This window comes from Panthera pardus, unplaced genomic scaffold, assembly GCF_024362965.1.
Source record: "Panthera pardus isolate Hobbes unplaced genomic scaffold, ASM2436296v1 HiC_scaffold_13, whole genome shotgun sequence".
NCBI classification, from domain to species: Eukaryota; Metazoa; Chordata; class Mammalia; order Carnivora; family Felidae; genus Panthera; species Panthera pardus.
This window is the reverse complement of record NW_026526688.1, coordinates 80,748,247-80,769,266: the sequence shown is the minus strand read 5'-3', so window position 1 is coordinate 80,769,266 and position 21,020 is coordinate 80,748,247. Positions and strand designations below refer to the sequence as shown.

The 21,020-nt window shown below is 36.9% G+C and overlaps 1 protein-coding gene across 5 annotated transcripts in view; it reads right to left on the bottom strand.

Annotated features, from left to right (window-relative positions):
- The window catches only part of SLC10A7 (solute carrier family 10 member 7), a 250,490-nt gene that overhangs the window by 175,009 nt on the left and 54,461 nt on the right, over nucleotides 1–21,020 (bottom strand). The gene's annotated exons all lie outside the window — the stretch shown is intronic.

The following is a 21,020-nucleotide window of genomic DNA, read 5'->3' as shown; positions in this document are numbered from 1 at the left end:
TAGTCACTGCTTACAAAAATTGCCAGTGGCCTGTACTTTACTAAGATAGATGAGCTGCAGCTTAGGAATTCATAAATAATGGGTCTCAAAAGCAAGCAGAAAAGACTTGCCAGGAGATGTTTTGAACCTATATGACACTACCAAAGAATCACCACCAATAGTAAACTGAAATCTTGTTATTGGTTTTGTTAGTTGACCTAAAACAGAGGTTGATATATTTGTTAAAAAATTTTTTTTTCATGTTACCGGGCAAAGAAAAACCAGAATTGTAAAGCAAACATTAACTACTCTGCATCAGGGAGCATATGTCTTACGAGCTACACCCACCAAGTGAGATCTGTTGTTCCCATACAACACACATTAGAATGTGAACAATGCTGCTAAGACGATGTACCATTAATGCTAAAGGAGAAACAAGCAAGAAAAACTTCCACTTGGTGTTCAAAATTCAAAGAAGAAACATTTGACTTTGCGCTTACCTAAACATCCAGGGATTACATAGTAGATGTGATACAGTTCTTAACTTTAAATCAATCACTATATTCCATGAAGCTACACCTGAATCCTGAAAGCTTCTCACATTACCCAAAAAGGATAAAAACTTGTATAACATCCAATCTGATGGGGGAAAAAGGAGAGAGAAAGAAAAAATAATAAAAGGCAAAAGGAAGGGTAGAGAAAACCTATTGACATCTCCTGTAGATCAAGAGCAGAATTAAATTAATCATCATGGACATTAGCAGCCACGTCGTAGTAAGAAAAGGATGTCAGTTTAGCAAGTTTGAATAAAGTCCAAAGGCAGGCTAAGAGCTGTAGCTGAAAATGCCTTCTGCTCCAGAAGAAGATGCAATGAGAGTGCATAGGTAATGAGATCCCTGGCTCCAGAGAGCTTAGCTCTCCTATTCAAGTTCATAATTAATTCAAAGCTTTGATAATTTCATTAGATTTCTTCTTTGCTGGCCCTATCAATAAAAGATGGCACTGGACCAGAGCTCCTCTGTGGCATAAACATAGGCACAGGCACAGACCAAGGAAACCTTTGCTTCCTGACAGGGACAATGGCATATGGTGTTCCGTGTTGTACAGGGAGTAGTGGAAAAAAAAACTTTGGCTAAATAAAACATTACAGATGACAATTGTAAACTATGGCAACATATTTAACCCATCTTCCTGGAATTCCATTATGGATGATTCAGGAGAAACTTGTATGTGTGGAGAAAAATAAGTAAAACTATATAAATAAATGAGTCGTAGTGAGATCAACTGGAAACACTGCCTTCCTTCCTACAAAAGAAATGCACCTTCCCCACAACCACCGTTTATTTCTAGACCCTATTTTGTGCTTAAAATGGATTGATCTCTTTAGTAAAGGAATGAGGTATTTTGCTTTGAGCTTCTCTCTTCCAAATGTGTTTCTTTCGTGTTCACCAACCTTATTCAAGGTAACTAACGGTTTTGGCTAGTATTTAAAAACAAGCAAACAAAAAAATCAAAAACAAACAAACAAAAACACATGGATTGTTAGAAGTAAAAAGACTCAGAAGTCAAAGTAAAATAAGTCAACTACCAGTCATCAGATCAAATTACCATTTTCCCACTCCAACCAATTCTCTTTTTTTAACCCAAACACAAGCAATATATTGTATGTGGATTGGCATTTTATAAAATAATGGCGATGACAGTGACGTGCTGTCTTAGGCACCCGAAGATGCTGCAAGCCAACTTCTTAGTTGTTCTTCTGCTGGTGCTGGTGCTGATGCATTTGAACCCACCTATCCTGTCACTTGGTGCTCCCATGCAATGAGCTCTGGCATTCATTTGTGAAACAGCTAATTCGTGATCCAAGGAATACTCTGCATTCTGGGTATCTCAAGAACCATGTGAAATTGGACACTGAACCAAGGATCTTGAGCTCAATAGTGACAAATAATCAACCTAATAGTTGACTTAATTCTACTCTTGCAGCATATAAAGGAATTATGTTTTCCAGAGTCCCAAAGAGTGATGATAAATATTTAGAGAGTGTTTCACTCATACATAAAAGGCATGTGTGTCTTTAGACTTAAGGAGGAATTTCCAGCTCTTCAGCACGATGTACAAGGCCTTCCATGAATAGGTCTCTGTCCATCTTATTTCTTGCCTCCAATTTTATATCCCGACAATACTAAACCACTTGTGATTCCTCAAACTCATTGTGCTGTTTCTTACCACCTCGCTCCCTGGCCTAGAATGCCCTTCCCTCTTCCTCCACCTAGGTAACTCCCACTTATATTAGCAACTCCTTCCAAGCAGCTTTCAATCACCTCCTCCAACACACATATATCCTCACTTCTAAGTGGACTGAGTGTCTCCACACCTGCTGCCACAACATCCTGAGCATACCTCTGCCATGGCAATTGTTACACCATTGAAATAACCTATCTATTTACATGCCTCCTGGCCTTCCTAGAAACTAGAGTCTTCTGAGGAAGGAATCTGATGAAGCTCATCTTAAGCACCTACATGTTTATCTGCTGAATTGCTGAAATAAGTAAGATTTCCAGAAATGTCTAAAGTCTACCTCTTCTGCTAAGTTTTCCTATATGTTTGGCAGAATACAAGGATTGGCAGAAGACTGGATCTGACACCTGGCTCCAAGCCAAGCAAAAGCAATGACAGATCAAGACTTCAGTCTCAACCCAATACAAGCATCTCTTTCACAATATCTTGTTTTATTTCCTTTAGCCTCCCTATTATGATCCAGTTATATACAGTTACATAAATATGTTTAAATAAACAATGTTTTAAAATTTACTACTGCTATGTAACAATAGAGTTAGTGAAATAAAATCTAGAATTACCAAGGAATACTCTGCAGCCATCACACTTCAACAAAGCAGGAAAGAATATCCAATGGGAAAAAGACAGTCTCTTCAGTAAATGGTGTTGGGAAACTGGACATGGACATGCACTTTCTTACACCATATGCAAAAAATAAAGTCAAAATGGATGAAAGACCTAAATGTAAGACAGGCAACCATCAGAATCCTAGAGGAAACAACAGGCCACAACCTCATTGACCTCAGCTGCAGAAACTTCTTACTAGACATGTCTAAAGGCAAGGGAGACAAAAGCAAAAATGAACTACTGGGACCTCATCAAAATAAAAAGCTTCTGCACAGTGAAGGAAACAATCAGCAAAACTAAAAGGCAACAGATGGAATGGGAGAAGATATTTGCAAATGACATCAGATAAAGGGTTAGTATCCAAAACCTGTAAAGAACATATTAAACTCAACACCCAAAAACCAAATAATCCAGTGAAGAAATGAACAGACATGGGTAGACATTTTTCCAAAGAAGACATCCAGATGGCTAATAGACACATGAAAAGATGCTCAACATCATACATCACCAGGGAAATACGAATCAAAACCACAATGAGATATTACCTCACACCTGTCAGAATGGCAAAATTAACAACTCAGGAAACAACAGATGTTGGCGAGGATGCGGAGAAAGGGGAACTCTTTTGCACTATTGGTGGGAATGCAAAGTGGGGCAGCCACTCTGGAGAACACTATGGAGATTCCTCAAAAAATTAAAAATAGTACTGCCCTATGACCCAGCAATTGCACTACAAGGTATTTACTCAAAGGATACAAAAATGCTGATTCAAAGGGGCACATGCACCCTAATGTTTATAGCAGCACTATCAACAATAGCCAAAGTATGGAAAGAGCCCAAATGTCCATCGACTGATGAATGGATGAAGAAGATGTGGTATATATATATATATATATATATATATATATATATATATATATATACATATACAAGGGCATATTACTCGGCAATCAAAAAGAATGAAAGCTTGCCATTTGCAACATGGATGGAGCTAGAGTGTATTATGCTAAGTGAAATAAGTCAGAGAAAGACAAATATCGTATGATTTCACTCATATGTGGAATAAGAAACAAAACAGATGAACCTAGGGGAAGGGAAGGAAAAATAAGATAAAAACAGAGAGGGAAGAAAACCAGACGAGAACTTTAAATACAGAGAACAAACTGAGGGTTGCTGGAGGGGTGCTGGCTGGGGAGATGAGCTACATGGGTGATAGGCATTGAGGAGGGCACTTGCTGGGATGAGCACTGGGTGTTATATGTAAGTGATGAATCACTAAATTCTACTCCTGAAACCATTATTACACTATATGTTAACTTCTTTAAATTCAAAAAAAAAAAAAAAAAAAAAAAAAGATGATCTGCATATACCAATATGAAAGCTGGCTAAGATATTTAAAGTGAAAAAGCAAGCTTCAAAATTATGTATAATTCTTTTAACTTTTTTCCCCCCATACCATCAAGCAATTCTCTGATACCAGCTAGGTGCCCTACAATTCAACTCAAATCTGCTACTTTCTACCTTAAGCTAGTGTCAGATCCCACAGGTTAAGGATTCAGTCCCACAAGACCGTTCCCATTTCAGATGTTAACCACAAAGGCCAGGTTGTCACCTGTGCTTCTGACGCACTGGCTATATATAAATTGGAGGTTCCCACACCCTTTCGTCGAGTTTGATTAATTTGCTAGAGCAGCTCACAGAACTCAGGAAATGGTTTTATTCACTCCATTGCCACTTTATTATGAAAAGGCTATACAGGAACAGACAGATGAAAGAGGTGCACAGAGCAAGGTATGGGGAAAGGGCACGGGGCTTCCCAGCTCTCTCCAGGTGTGACACACTCTCAGCACCTCCACATGTTCACCAACACGGAAGCTCTCCGAACCGGTCCTTTGGGGTTTTACGGAGGCTCCATTTAAGAGGTATGATTGATTAAATCATTGGCAGTTGCTGATTGAACTCTATCTCCGGCCCCTTTCTCCTCCCTAGAGGTGTGGAAGCAGAACCAAAAATTCCAATCCTTTAATCAGCTGTTTGGTTCCCCTGGCAACAAGCCTCATCCTTAGGTGAGCTGGGGGCTTTCCAAAAGTTACCTCATTAACGTAACAAAAGACTCTTAGGATATGATTCCTCTCTCCTACCTTCTAGAAGCCATACCTGAAAGGATTCACTGATTTTTAAATATAGCATTTCATTTGTTATTATTGTTTTTGCTAGAAACGACTTAAATACCCATTTCCTGTCTGTAATGCTCTATTACAACAAGAATTTTACCTAACTGGTACAAGATCATGTCCTCAGTGCCTAGAACAGCACCTGGCTTATAGCAGACCCTCAATAAATATTACTGAATCAAATGATGAATGAATGAATGAATGAATACTTATACGAACTGAATGCCCTGCACAGTAATGTTTTCATTTTTAACTCATGAGTCCTACCTGTAAAGTGTATACCTTGGCGCAATTACTTTGATGGATAATTAAAACAAGACTAGCTGGAAAAAAGTTCATATAAGTGTTTTTTTAATACTGAGTAGACTTTCTTTATATCACATATTTTTAGATACTATATTGCTTTTCGTATCTGCCCAATTTTACCTAATATCTGTTATTTTATATGTTGTATAACATGTCTTTTTTTTTAAATTTTTTTAATGTTTATTTATTTTTGACAGAGCATGGGCAGGGGAGGGGCAGAGAGAGGGGGAGACACAGAATCCGAAGCAGCCTCCAGGCTCCGAGCTGTCAGCACAGAGCCCAATGCGGGGCTCAAACTCACAGACCGCGAGATCATGACCTGAGCCGAAGTCGGACGCTCAACCGACTGAGCCACCCAGGTGCCCCAATATAACATGTCTTTATTAAATTATTTTGGTAAATTGAGTAAGTTCAAGAACAAATTCATTTCCTTATAACCTACTTGAAATAAAAAGGTAATTAAAAAAAAAAACTGAAAATAATGGGGACAGAGAGTCCTCTAACTCATAAAAGCAAACTCTGCCACAGCCGAATGCCTTTAAATGTTATGAAGTTCTACCTTACAGTAAGCCTGAAACCTTTACCATCTGTTATGGCGGTGCCCTGACAGTGTCCCATGCTCTGGAGTTACACAAATATGTAGTCTTTTTTTTTTTTTTTAAATGATTGCACTTCAGATATATGAACACTGCTGAGTCCTACCCAAGTCTCCCCCAAGTCTCCTCTTATGACGCTATGTCTAAAATTTTCATAATGCTGGTCCAACAGCCCTCTTTTTCCTTCCATCATCAATCCACTAAATAATGAAATCCATTGTTCGCATTGGGTGTTAATGATCTATTGCAAGTTAATTTCTGAAACTTCCGGTTTCCACTGTTGCATACCCTGCTTCCCCAGTCAACATAATCAGAAATGTTTAGCAAAATGTTAAAATGGGACACTTACGGTTGTCTCAGAATTTCCAATAATGCACCAAACTAAAGAGAATACGTGGCAAGCACCGCACTATTCCTACAGTAAAGATACCAGACATAGACATATAGTACCCACGAAAAGACATGAAAACCAGGCCAGGGACCATTTCACATGCAGGCTGTATAAAAAAAAAAGACTAGAAATTCTAGAAGGGATTGATAAAAAGGAAATCTGCAGGAGTAAGAGGGTATTTGGACTTTTCCTTTAGAGGAGAAAGCCGACCTGCGGCCCCATGCAGGATGTTTACAGGGGAGAAAGCAGTCACCAGCAGAGGGCACTGTGTGAGAGTTCTCGGAACCTCATGGTTAATTCCCTAGAACTGGGGAGGAGAATAAGGCTGTGTAATGAGCAGGAAACAGGCACTTGCTTCCAGAATAGAAACAGCAAAGTTGGGGAGGCTGCCTAGAACAGACCACAATGGTGGGACAGAGAGAGAGTAAGCAACTGGGCAAAGTGTACTTCAACTCTGTGATGGGATCAGGTTCTGTCAATTCCATATGGGCCAAATACATGCCTCAGAGGACTGCCATCAAATGTTAACTCTTTTTGAGAAAAGCAGAACAGCAGGCTTCAAGGGCGAGGAGTCCCTGGCAATAAGGGGCTGAGGGGATATGTTGTGAAGCAGGAGCTGGAGGTACAGTCTGAAGAACTCCCTCCCTTAACCTGTCCAGCAAAAAGACATAGCTTGTGGGTATCCACCATGACACAGGGCACTAAGGGCCGGATAACATCAACACCAGTAAAGTAAGACTGTCCCCCACACTGTAATGCATTTGTTCTATTCACCCTGACCCTAAAGAAGCCGGAAGTAGGGAGGGTGAGAAGGTAAAAAAAAAAAAAAAAAAAAAAAAAAAAAAAAGGTAACAGACCTTGCTCTCTTCTCTACTGGTCCTGCCTCTACTATTTTTATATTTTTATCATATATGTATACATTCATTAAGGAAAAAAGTACAATGTTTTGTGTTTTTAAAACACAGGTTAGGCCTAAATTGGGAAAGAAGGGAGTATGGAGTTTTAAGCTAGACTGCCCTAAATTAAATACTAACATGTAAATGCTAATTACTACACATATGACTATTTTTGCAACTAAAAGTGACCAGAAAACCGTGAGATCTGCCAGGGATGCTGCCAAAGGAGAGAGGAGGGGTGGGGAATAGGAGTATGTAAGATGGCATTTCGCACACACAATCCTTAAGTTCCCACCACTCAATACGGAGATTAAAATAACAACACAACATCTTCAATGTAAAGCTGAGCTAAAAGAAAACAAGAAAAGTCAGGTACTAGACACATGGAGGCTGGGCAAAAGCAGAGTGGTAAAGCAGGAGAGGCGATGCTGCACCCTCCCGGACAACAGGCCTGTGTCCTGGGCCCTGGGCCCTGGGCCCTGGAAGCAACAAGTAGCACAGCTTCTACCTGCAGAAGGTGACAAGTGGAGTGGAGGCACCTGTAGCAAGCAGACAGACAGAACCTTGGAAGGACTGCCCCACTACCACAAGGGCACCTTGACAACTCTACTTACAAAATCAAGAAAATAACACAAGGCCTGCTGCGTCCACGGTGTGCACAGAACTGCACTGCCCCTACCATCTGATTCAAGAATCCCAAACTAAAGACTAATTCAAGAAAGCAAAAGACGGGGGGCACTTGAGCGGTTCAGTCGGTTGAGCGTCCAACTTCAGCTCAGGTCATGATCTCATAGTTCGTGGGTTTGAGCCCCACTTCGGACTCTCTGCTGTCGGCACGGAACCTACTTCGGATCCTCTGTCCCCCTCTCTCTCTGCCCTGCCTCCACTCATTCTCTCCATCTCTCTCTCTCTTACTCAAAAATGAATAAACATTTATTAGAAAAAGAAAGAAAAAAGAAAAGAAAAGAAAAGAAAAGAAAAGAAAAGAAAAGAAAAGAAAAGACAAGACAAAATCAATGAAAGATCAGTAGAACCCCTAAGGCCTTAGCAAACGCAAACTTCTCTTTGGAGTCACTTCAACAATCCAGAACACAGTGGATTCCCACTTGAAACAACCCCTACTGAACAGAAGTTTAAAATACAAAATTACAAATGTGAGAAAGCTGAACATGACAACAGCACCATTACAAAGCAGTTAGGAAAGGAGGAGAAACAGTATTTCATAATATACTAAGAAAAGAAAATACTACATGAATTAAACGCCTAGAGCTGGAAAGCAATACTTGAAAACATCTAGCAAAAAATGAAACTATCTTTATGCCTTCAAAAAAGGAAACAATTGTGGTTTGTTTTTTTTTTAATAAGACACAAAAAGGACACATGAGAAAGGAAAAGCTAGGGTTGCCATGCAACAAAGTTCTGGACAATGAGATATAAATTGATACATGCATGCTTCATGGTGGGGGTTAGGGAGGTTAGTTTCTGGCGCTGTCCTTCTTCCTTCTTCCTGCCTAGAGCAGTGAAAGCTGGCATCCAGAAGAGAAAGACCAATAGCAGTGCAGAGACGGCCACTCTAATGTCATCGAGCCACAGAACAAATGCCAGCAACCCCCACCTCCAGGCATCTTAATATATGAGAAAATAAGTCTCTGCTTGTTTAAGCTACTTGTAGTCTGATTTTCCATTACCTGAAGTCTAACTGATACAATAATGTTCCTAAATAAGGCAGAAAATAATAAAGGACTAATTGGGCAGGTTAGATAAATCAAAAATGCTTCCTCTAAGATATAAGTTTGAGTAGGCATATTCAGTTTTATTTAGCATAATGTCTTATTCCTATCGCATATAGCACAGCACATTATTGGGGGAAAAAAGAAAAAGAAAGCAAGAAAAGGAAAAGAAAATTGACTACCAGTGATGAATCAAAGCTGTATTGTCCTGCCCTGGAAAAGTTCCTCAATTATGTGAATTTATATCACTCCAAGCTCTGATTCACAAGAATATAGTATTTTTAATGTATAGTGTTTTTAATATTTTAATTTTTACTTAAATTTAAATTTTTATTTAATATTTATTTCCTTTCCAAGCACAGGTTCAGTTGAAAAAACATAAAGACATCAAATATTGAGTTCCAATCCTTGGTCTTTTATTAAACACAGAAACACAAAATATTTTCTTTTTACTTGTATTTTGCAAAGTGCTATAGAAGTGCTAAGAAGAAGAAGAAGAAGAAGAAGAAGAAAGGAAGGAAAAATGAAAGAAAGAAAGAAAGAAAGAAAGAAAGAAAGAAAGAAAGAAAGAAAAGAAAGAGAAAGAATTAGGAAAAGTTTATCCCATTCGCTTTAAAAGCCAATTGTATTTGGCTTTCTGAGAAGCACCTTAGTTGCTAGGGCTAACTATTTAATTACCACTATTTTCACTGTATATATCTTACAACAAGTAAAACTGAGTTATACATTTCTATATTACATTTAAGTATTATTGAACCATACCACGGAAAACTAAATATCTGGGACATCAATTAAAATATGAATTTATACACCATGCTCAACATTAAAGGGACACTCTTCATTTTATTCCCTTATTTATGTTACTGCACTAAATGAAGACTATAGAACTACTACAAGGCATTCACCAATTTAAAGAAAGATTACTTTTAGAACATGTACCATTAAAATTCACCATCTTAACAACCATTTTAATTCTTTGTTTCAAAAACATTGCAGGAATGAACAGAAGTTCATATAAATGCAGGTTGCTAGTAAATGCATCCAGCTGCTTTTCTCAGAGTAAGCTACATTTCTTGCCTGCTTCTACAGGTTCACTTCTTGCTACCAATGGAAAAAAAAATTATTTAATATCCTTAATCTTGAGGTGAATGGGGGGGTGGCTATTCTTGTTTGTAACTATTCATCTCAATTCAGGCAAGGAAAAAATATATTCAAGTTCCTGTTTCTGGGTGCTAAATTGAATCAGGTGTCCTCTCCTCTTAAGAAAATTAAGTTGCTTTTGTGCAAGAGTGTTTTAATGAGAACAGAGCCCGCCGACAGTGATAAATGGGAATGACACCAGAGAGAGCATGTAAGCAGGACAATATGTGCATGTTACAGTCTTACAGCCTATTTTTCACTGACTATTCTGAATGACTTCGCTGTTTCTTAAGGGGCCTATTAATCTCAAATTTAGTTATTACACAACGTTTATTTGAACATATATTCTGCCGATGATGACAGTTAATAAAGGAAATCTTTCACAAGCTGTATTTTTACATATTGTTCCAACTACAGCTCCCAGTCATTTGATGGTATTGATGGAATAACCCACATTGTGCTGAGGCTTTTAAAAAAAAGGCACATATATTCAGATTCCTTTCTAAGCACATGGGGACTCTTAAATAACCGTTAAAATGCATACAAAAAAATCCTTCTACAAAATGGTAAAAGTAAAAGGATACCTTAACTGCTCAACAAAAAATATTTAATATGAAAACTGACCCTTCTAGGAAAAACCAGACACCTTTTAACACTTTTAAAGCGTGGGTGCATAATACGCAATAGTTCTTGCATAGCAACCTAACATTTTCACAATATGCATGGAATAGAGGAGGGAAGACAAAATCAATTTTCTTGAGGTGCAAAAAGAATCAAGTAACATAGCTGCTTTGATTCTCTTCTTGGTATGCTTTTTTGATAAAATGCCACATACTTAAAATAGTGGTGATCCTGTATTTCTTATTTTCGGTAGGATACTTAAAGGCTAATGAATATTACTTTAACATTTTCCTAAAAATATATTTATTAGCTCAAATAACTTCACCAGTTCAGACTGTGATGATTGCTCCAGGAGAAATTTGTTACTTTAAGTATAGCTGCTTCATAATAACACCTAATTATATTAGTAGGAAATATTTATGCCAGTTCAAGATTTTTAAACCAGCCTCATAATTGAGATGAATATATACTTAATCAAACACTTGCAATTTCATCCTCCTGAAATCTCAGTCTTTGAAGGTATTCAATTTCAATAAAGTCAGAATTTTCAACTGGTAAGGGCCCTTAGATACTATGAAAATCCCTTTAGAAATGAAGAAATAGAACTCTAGAGAAATAAAAGGATCCTTCCCAAGGTCATATTGGCTAGTGGCAAGGCCAGACTAGAACTCATACCCAGACATTCCCTGTACCCTATTACACTCAACGCTGTCTATTTCACATATTGTTTAACAGATATTTATAAATATGTAATATAAAAGGGCATATACCCAAACACTAACAGTGGTTATGCTGGGGTAATAGGATTATGGATTTTTTCCTGCTTTGTGATTTTCCTTGATTTTCAAGATTTTTTCACTGATTATGTATTTATTAGAAAAAAGCATACAATAAATGTAATATTATTCACAACAAACATTTTCGAGGTTCTCTCTTTAATCTTTAGGCAAACCTTAATGCTATGTACATATTAGGTGCTCAATGTCTGACTAAAAATTGAATGAAATTGAGGAGAATACCAAGAAAAAACCACCTAGACTTACTTGCTATAATAACACAGAATGCTTAGGAGCAAACTGTGCATATAATTCAGATTACCAACTATTAAATTGAAAATATATATTATTTATTTAATAATAGCTTATTAAGCACTTGTAAATTTCTAAGAAAAAGCTGAATAAAACTGACTTAAAATATTCTGTACTACTTGACATTATATCTTTTTTAAAATTCCAATTCTCAATATCCCTGAAGTTTAATTGTTCTTATCTTTTGGGTTTCCTATGTCCCGCTAAAAAGGAATAAAATAAATGCTCCTTTAATTATTCATTCATTCAACACAAATTTATTAATTTATTACTCTAAGCACTAATAATTCAAAAATAAATGCCACAGTATCTGCTCACAGTATTGGGCTAGACATCATAATGGCTATAATACAATAAGATCAATGGGATCACAGATATGGCAGCACAGAAATTAACTACTAAAATTTCCTTTAAAGTGGACTTTTTCAATACCTCCTAGTGATGGACAAGAAGCACTTTTCTGATCAATTAATGGAAGCCCTATTTAATGCCAACCCACGAACTAAGCTCTCAGCACACCAACAGAGAAATTGGCCAAGAATTCCCTTAACACTTTGTTTAGAAGGGCATCCACAAAACGTAAGTGACAAGCTACGTTGAATCGTCTGATGTTTCTTACAAATTTTAGACTCTAGCTACCTACCTCTGTTGTTTCTGCTCTTTTCCATCCATTAGGTCTGGGAATCACAGAGCTTCTTAAGAGGGCAATGGATCAATCCCTCAGCAATAACTCTCTCATCAGCTTTTCATTAGCAATAAAACAGCTTTCCTACCATCTTCTGGGAAATAACTTACCATAGATTCACAGAACTGAAATGGACTTTTGCAGATCATCTAGTCAAGGCATTTTCCAAAAGTAGTCCTCAAAAAGGACTATACTGAAATCACGAACAATAGGAACCTCCCTATCCTATTCTTCATGTCTTTAGGATCAGAGATTGCATAATCTTTTTTAAAATTCCAGATTTACAATCTATATTTTTCACTATTAATCTACATTTTTCACTATCAAGTACTCTCTTTTTCTGAATTAACTTTTCATTTGAGATCATCTTTTTATGTTAGGTCTCCTGAGAAGATTAAAAAAGAGCTGTGTTATTTCTGTTACAAGTAGTATGCTGGTAAATGTTTAGTAACTGGCTCTCAAGATGAGGGGAGGAACATTAGTTTGTAATATTGGCTGATTTTTATGTAAATATTCCCACCAAGGCCAATTTCAAGTTACAAACATGTCGTCACTGAACACCAAGATAGGAAGGGATGGCATAATCCCCTCGGTATAAGAAATGAGAAAAAAATGGGCAAATTAAACACAAAGTAAGTACAGGAAGGAAATTAAGTAAAGACATGAACAGATGAATGAAATCAAAACCATAAAGGCAACAGAATTCAATGGAATCAAAAGCTGGTTCTTTGGGGGAAACGATCAATAAAACTGATAAAGCCTTAGAACAGAGACTGGAAAACTTTCTGTAAAGGGCCACTGTTCAATTTCAACCCAACTGGTCTAACACCATCTGAATATTCTGCAATACAGTTCTGATGCTACCCCCCTGGAGTTAGCACAGACCCCACAAGCCCAAAGCTCAGTCCTCCACAAGACTGCCCTCACTTCAGCAGGCAGGTGCACTACAGGAGTCCCAGGCCACCAGCACTTCTGACCAAGTGGCTATAGATTCAGGGGTTCCTATGACCCTGGTTGGTTCAATAATTCAATAAAACAGCTCACTGAACTCACTGAAAGTGCTATAGTTAAGATTACACTTTGATTATAAGCAATACACAAAGAAGGGGGTCTGAGGACTTCTGTGCCCTGTCCCCATGGAGTCAGAGTGAGTCATTCTCCCGGCACATCAACATGTTCACCAACCAGGAAGCATCAGTGAGCTTCAGAGTCCATAGTTTTTAATTGGTGTTTCCTTATATGAGCACAATTGATTAAATCATTGGCAATTCAATCTCCAGCTCCCTCTCCTTCCCTGGAGGTGGAGTGACTGGAATTTCTAACCCTCTAGTTACCAGCTTGATCTTTTTGACCAGCCCACATCCTAAAGTTACCTAGGAGCCCATCTAGAGTCTCCTAATTAGCATAATTAGCATAAGAAAACCATTCCAATCACTCAGGAAGTGCCAAGGGTTTTTTTGAAGCTCTGTGTCAAAAAGCTGGGACAAAGATACATATTGTTATTATGCCACAGCAACATAATAAATATTTTAGGTTTTATAGCCCATATGATCACAAATTCTTAATTCTGCTGTTATAGCACAAAAGCAGCCATAGATAATGTATAAGTGACTGAGAGTGGTTGTGTCCCAATAAAACTTTATGGATACTAAAATTTGATTTTCATTTAATTTTCATGTGTCATGAAATTTTATTTATTTATTTTTCTACCTGTTAAAAAATGTACAAACCATTCTTAATTCATTTACTACACAAAAACATGCAGCAAGATGGTTCAGCCTGCAAGTCATGGTTTGTCCTTTCTGCACTACGAGAAAAAAAGGAGGTAGAAATGACCAATATCAGGAAAGAAGCAACATACTGAGATCCTTCAGATATTTAAAGGATGAGAATATTGTGAACATATTACTTGATTTCAACACTTAATATAAAGCTGCACTAATCAACAGTGTGGTACTAGCTTAAGGACAGATATATAAATCAATGAAACAGAATAGAAAGTCCAGAAACAGATCTATATAGATATGGCAAATTGATTTTTGAAACGGGTGCACAGTAATTTAATGGGAGTGAATAATCTTTTCAGTAAGTGGTAAGTGACATCTCTAAGCAAAAGACAAAACAAAACAAAATTTTAATCCTTACCTCACACCATACATAAAACATAAGTTGGAATGGATCATAGAGCTACATGTAGAAGCTAAATCTATAAAACTTCTAGAAAAGAACATAGAGAAAATCTTTGTAACTTTGGTTTAGGACAGCATTTCTCAGGTAGGATACAAAAATGGTAACTTTAAAATTTTTACATGATAAATCGGGCTTCATCATAATTTAAGACTTCTTTCCTTCAAAGACATTGTTAAGAAAATGAATGGCAAGCCACAAATTGGGAGAATATATTTCCAAAAAATATATCTGATAAAGAACTTGTACATAGAAGACATTTTTAAAAAATTCTTGCAACTAAATAAGAAGACAATCCAATAAAAAAGTGGGCAAAAGATTTGAACAGACACTTCACTAAAGAAGAGCTATGGATGGCAAATCAACAAAAAGATGGCAAATCAACAAAAAAAAACTCTTTTAAAAAATCCCCACATCTTCATTTTATAAAATGCGAATAACAACAACCACTTCACAAAATTTTTGTGAGGATTAAATGAGATGGCAGATATAAGACCCCTGGATATCCTACAACCATATAAAGTAAGGCCCAGCAGGCCTTCTTTACACAGGTCTTCATTCTCCAAGTCCCTGAAGAATTTAGGCTGTACATGGAAACAAGGGACATCATGGCAGGAAAAAGTTCACTAACGAACTTACCATTTCTTTTTTTTCAACTTTTTTTTTTTTTTTTTTTTTTTTTTAATTTATTTTTTTGGGACAGAGAGAGACAGAGCATGAACGGGGGAGGGGCAGAGAGAGAGAGGGAGACACAGAATCAGAAACAGGCTCCAGGCTCTGAGCCATCAGCCCAGAGCCTGACGCGGGGCTCGAACTCACAGACCGCGAGATCGTGACCTGGCTGAAGTCGGACGCTTAACCGACTGCGCCACCCAGGCGCCCCACGAACTTACCATTTCTAAAAGGACTCCCAAGAAGACATTTTCCCTTCCCACATGCACACCCTAACCTCTTCACAATAGTTATCTATCTCTCTACTTCAACTTTGGTTGGTTTACTCTCACTGACTGCACAGTATTTTAAACACCTGACATATAGCACAAATAAAACACAAATACACTTGCTAAATATAATTGTGAGTCCTACAAAAGATGCGGGAAAGTCAATGATGTCAGCACAAAGTTAATGACAAGAAAGAAATTAATGACAGGACAGGTGCTTAAAAGGAGAGTAAATTGGACTTTTTTTTTTAAGTTTATGTATTTATTTTTGAGAGAGAAACAGAGAGAGTGAGCAGGGGAGGGGCAGAGATAGAGAGGGAGAGAGTGTCAAGCAGGCTCCGCACTGTCAGCATGGAGCCCGATGTGGGGTTCGAACTCATAAACCATGCGATTATGGCCTGAGCCAAAACCAAGAGTCGGATGCTTAACCAACTGAGCCACCCAGGCCCCCCTGGACTATTTTTGAAATGAGAGTATCTATGAAAATTTACAAAACCTCAACTCTTTTCGCAAATTTGCGTTGCAAAATAAACAGGAGGAAAAGATGTGACATCATGTCATCTTAACAATTTTCTTGGGAAAATTAGTTATCCCTACCTTCCAAAACACTTGGCCCTTTCCTCCTTCACACCAAGAATCAGTGAATAGTTACAATATAACCCAAATTTTGTTAAGCGAATCATAAGTTTATTCCATAATTTAGTTTCATTTTTTCAAAATAAAAGCTAAACATATTTTTTAAGTACTAGTAAATGTTCATTCTTTTTTCAAAGTTAATTGGCTTTAAGTGATTTTCTTCTGTATCATTTACCATTGAATGACGTGGATCTTCTCTTTTATTATTCTAGCTACTCAAAATTTTATGGGGGGCAGAAAAGAGCAATTCTTTTTTTTTATTTCCTACAAAGGCATAGTTGAAGTTAAAAAAAAAGTTTCAAGGTACAGATTCTTCAGAATGTAATCTGAATTTTCTATGAATAGTAGAGTAATACAGGTAGAAATTTTAGAGAACATCTTCCCAGTTCCCTAATTTTACGTACAAGGGTTGGACTGAAGCCCAGTGTAGGAAGCGACTTGCTCAAGATCACACAGTTTGTGGCAGTGGCGAGCCAGGATTCGAAGAACTTCCAAACACTCTTCCTTCTCTAGGCCATTAATCTTTATTTGATTCCAATATATTATGTAGATAAGAGATGTGTGAATATCAAAAATACACGAAATGGAAATTGTAATAGACACACTCAAACGTAAAACACTAGTCAGCAAGCAGTGAAGCACTAAATCGACTTCAAATTTTTATTAAGGTTATCCTTCTGTTAGTGATTGAAGGTATATTAGCTTAGTGGGCCATGCAATAGCTGTAGCACCACAACTAATGGACTGCCAAGAGATGATTTAATAAAGAGGCCCAGCTGAACAATGGTGTGTAAGTAACTCTGACAACCTGAGGCTTTCTTCTGGTCAAACGTTTTATATCTGTAAGTGACTTTCTCTAAAAAAATTACCTGAGAAGATACTCTCAGAAGGTTTCACTGTAATAACAGCAGCCCAAAGATTCTTATATAAGTTCAGATTCTCCAAGATCTTAAGATGTGATTAAAAAAAAAAAAAAGTTTAAAGGTCTTGTCCCCAGATCCTTCCACAGGCACCATTTATAACATGGTTAGAGATCTAGTTAAACAACACATTCAGCAACAACAATGTGTATTTCTTTTGGTTGAAGTCAAATAAAGAAATAGAGCAACTTTTTAAATGTTGTCATCAAGAGTTTACTCTAAAATATGACATATATTGGGCAGTGGGGGGGGGGGGAGGGATAAAATTAAAATATTTGTCAAATACACATTTCTAGAAAATATTATGTGGACTCTTCATCTTTACAACATGGACTGACTCGCACTGAAAAGAGAATACAAAAGTAATGTAGGGAGAAAACTATCAAATGAGCAAAGATTTGTAAAAATAATAATTCCTACGATTGATGAGAGTTCAGGGAAAAGATGCCTCTGCATCCTTTAGAACCTCGCTGGGTTCTAAAGCAGCCAAACCTTACAGGTGTCCATACACACCCCTTGACCCAGCAATTCCAGTTTTAAAAACTTATCTAAGAAACTAATACAGATCCAAGAAAAGATCTAGTGAAAAGGCTCTTCATCATATTATTTTTTAATAGCCAAAACTAGCCAGGACTGAAACAAAACATTGCATGTCCACACGTGAGAATAGTAAATGGTCTATAGAAACACTGTTGTAGGACACTATGGAGACATGATCACGATGTATTGCTAAGTGGGCAAATAGGATTACAAAACAATATGCATTATATGATCTCATTCGATTAAATATATGTGCAAACAAAAATGTCTAGAAGATACACAAAAAAATATCAATATGGTTATTTGACCGGTGGGATTATGGTATTTCTTTGTTTTGTTTGCTTACATTTTTTATATTACTCGGAATATGGTGCCTTTGTGATAAAAAAAATTAAGATACTAAAAAATTTTTAAACAATACAAGAACATAATGTTTGCTAGTCATTCTGTAATGTTGTATGTTACTAGATGTCTCACATAGTGAATTTAGGACAGTGGATGAATGGTAAGCCTTTTCCTTGATAAGCCATTGGTCAAAAATTATGTTTATGTGATAGTGTGAACCTAACCCAAAAGAAAAAAGTCACTTCATTGAGAATAACAGCAATTTTATGTTATTAGAAAAAGCACCCATGACAGCCATTATCAAAGTAGTCATTTTAAGAAATTAAATTGCAAATAAATGAAGACATTTATGTGGAATTATTTTAGGTTGCAGGCAAGATGGATGAAGATTTACATACTTAAAGCCACAGTGTCTTAAGTATAAACATAGCTTTTGTTTCCTTTAAAAACGAGTTTATTATTTGCTCATTTAAAAAATGTATTCCCTTAACTACTCCTTACGGTAGCACAGATAAAGTTTGAAGAACTCATTCTAGATGTAAAGCCAGATTCATGATTCAGTTTTTTTAGGATGCTTGCTTCTTAGGAAACAAAGACAGAGCTTCCCATCAGAATTTCAAACATTTCTTACTAAGAGAACATTTTAAAAGACTCTGAAGTTTGTTTCTTAAAAAATTATGCTTATAGAATCCAATAAAATATTAGGCAGTCAGTATGTGTAATTAACACACATGCACGCATGTGCACACTGTTTTGTGCACCACATTCATGGTATGACTCATTCAAAACAGGTTTATGAAGTAATTTTTCCTCTTCCAGACACATGTAAAAATAAAGAAATTACTTAAAGAGAAATAATACCCTTGCATTTAAAACTGTGTTTAGATCACCTTAAAAGGGATTCTTGATTTAAAATGTGTTCCCAGAAAAACTTAAAAATAAAATGAATCACAATGTTATTATTCCAGTAGCCTTTTTGAAAAACTGTTTTCAGATTCAACATCAAATAATAATAATTTAAATGCTTTATGCTCCCAATCAGTGAGAGATAGGACTGCTTACATACTTTTTTAAGACTATAAATCTCAAGTTTTAGTATTCTTTAGAAGTTAGGAAAAAATAAGGCATTTGTTTTTCTTCTAATGCTACTCTCTACTTCCATTAGTACAGGGAAGTTATCATAGAAAAGCACTGCTTAAATATGAACTGTCTATGCACTAAGTGCCTCTTCTATAATTATACATAAAACACCGCCTTGGCCAGCACATTATAACAAAGACGCACACACACACAGAAAACAGCTGGCTGGAAAGATCTCTGTTGCAACTACCTTAACATCTTCTCAGTTCTTCAAGGTTTCTGTTCAACTCAAGTCTTTATCGGAAACCAAGTGAGTTACCATCTACTGGAAAACTCTTTAAGAATATAAATGAGAAGTTTACTCAAACCAGCCCTCCTTTCTTTAACCACAATTAGCTTAAATTCTAGATCCAAATTGTGAACATAGTCTTAAGATTTTGATTCCTCCTCTTCTACATTTCTCTCATCTTTCTAATCATAAAGTGGAAAGAGGTTTAGATTTTTTAGAAAAAAAAATATGGATGCTTTTTAAAAATGTATTCCCTTAACTACTCCTTACATCTACTTTCTAATCCCCAACTCACTTAATTAAATTCAGCGTGAATTTAAATTGCAATTAACATCTTTTGAGGGATTACATGTTCTAATCGCAATTATGCAGTGAATATTTGAAACACATACATTTTGTTATATTATCTGAAATGCAAATTGGAGTCCAAAAAGATGTTTAATAAAAATGTATAGTACTGAAGACTTTATTACGGAACCTAAGGGACTAGAAATGAGATTGAAAAGAGTAAAAGCAGTGATACAAGTACAAAAACAAATTGCTTCACCTCCCAAACCCTTGGAAATGGCCCCACTTGGCTCCCGTTTAACCTAGCTTCATCACAGTTTAAAAACTCCCTTCCAAGAAGTGTTATGAACCAAACTGAATTTCATTCCCCCCCCCCCCAAGATTAGTAGCTCACAGGGTCTTAAATGAGACATGATGCATGAAATTCTATGGGAGCAAGAGGTAAAAACTGTTTTTCTGACCCAAGAATTTAGAATAAAATGATTTAACTTCTTTTATTTTCCTTTTCCATCAAAATAGCATTTTATAAGCAGAAGGAAAAAAAGCTGACATTTGTTAAGCATCTTCTATACCAGACAATAGGGGTTACTTCACTTAATTCTTAAAACAACCCCATGAGGTAAGTATTATTCCATTGTACAGATGTGAACAATAAGCCTCAGAGAAAGTAAGTGGTTGAGAGAAATAAGTTGAAATAAATCAATGGTAAAATTGGGACCCATGCTTAAACCCATGCTCTTATAAAAGGACAGTGTCATAAGTGTGAGACCAAAGGAGGAGAGCTTAGGGGCGCCTGGGTGGCTCAGTCAGTTAAGCGGCTGACTCCTGGTTTCAGTTCAGGTCATGGTCTCATGGTTCGTAGGTGCGGGCCCTGCTTCAGGCTCCACGCTGACAGTGCAGAGCCTGCTTGGGATTCTCTCTCTCTCCCTCTCTCTCTGCCTCCCTCTGTCTCTGCCTCTCTCCTGCTCCTGTTGTCACTCTTTCTCACAAAAGAAGAGGAAGAAAAAAAAAAAAAAAAAGGAGTAAAGCTTAGGACAAAGCACCTGTCTTTAATTGCCCATTTAACCATAATCCTCTCAAACAGGTTGTGGGGATTTCAGTGGCCCCAAGACACCTTCATCTCTGGTGTGAGCTTGACTAGAATGCTTCAGGAAGTTCTTGGGGCTCTTAGAGCTCTTTCTGCAAATCCATGGGCTTGCTAAAATCCAGGTTGACTTCACTGTCTTTTCAATCAGTGTCTGGTGGTCAGAGCAGGCTTTATCATAAAGTAAAGATCTGGTT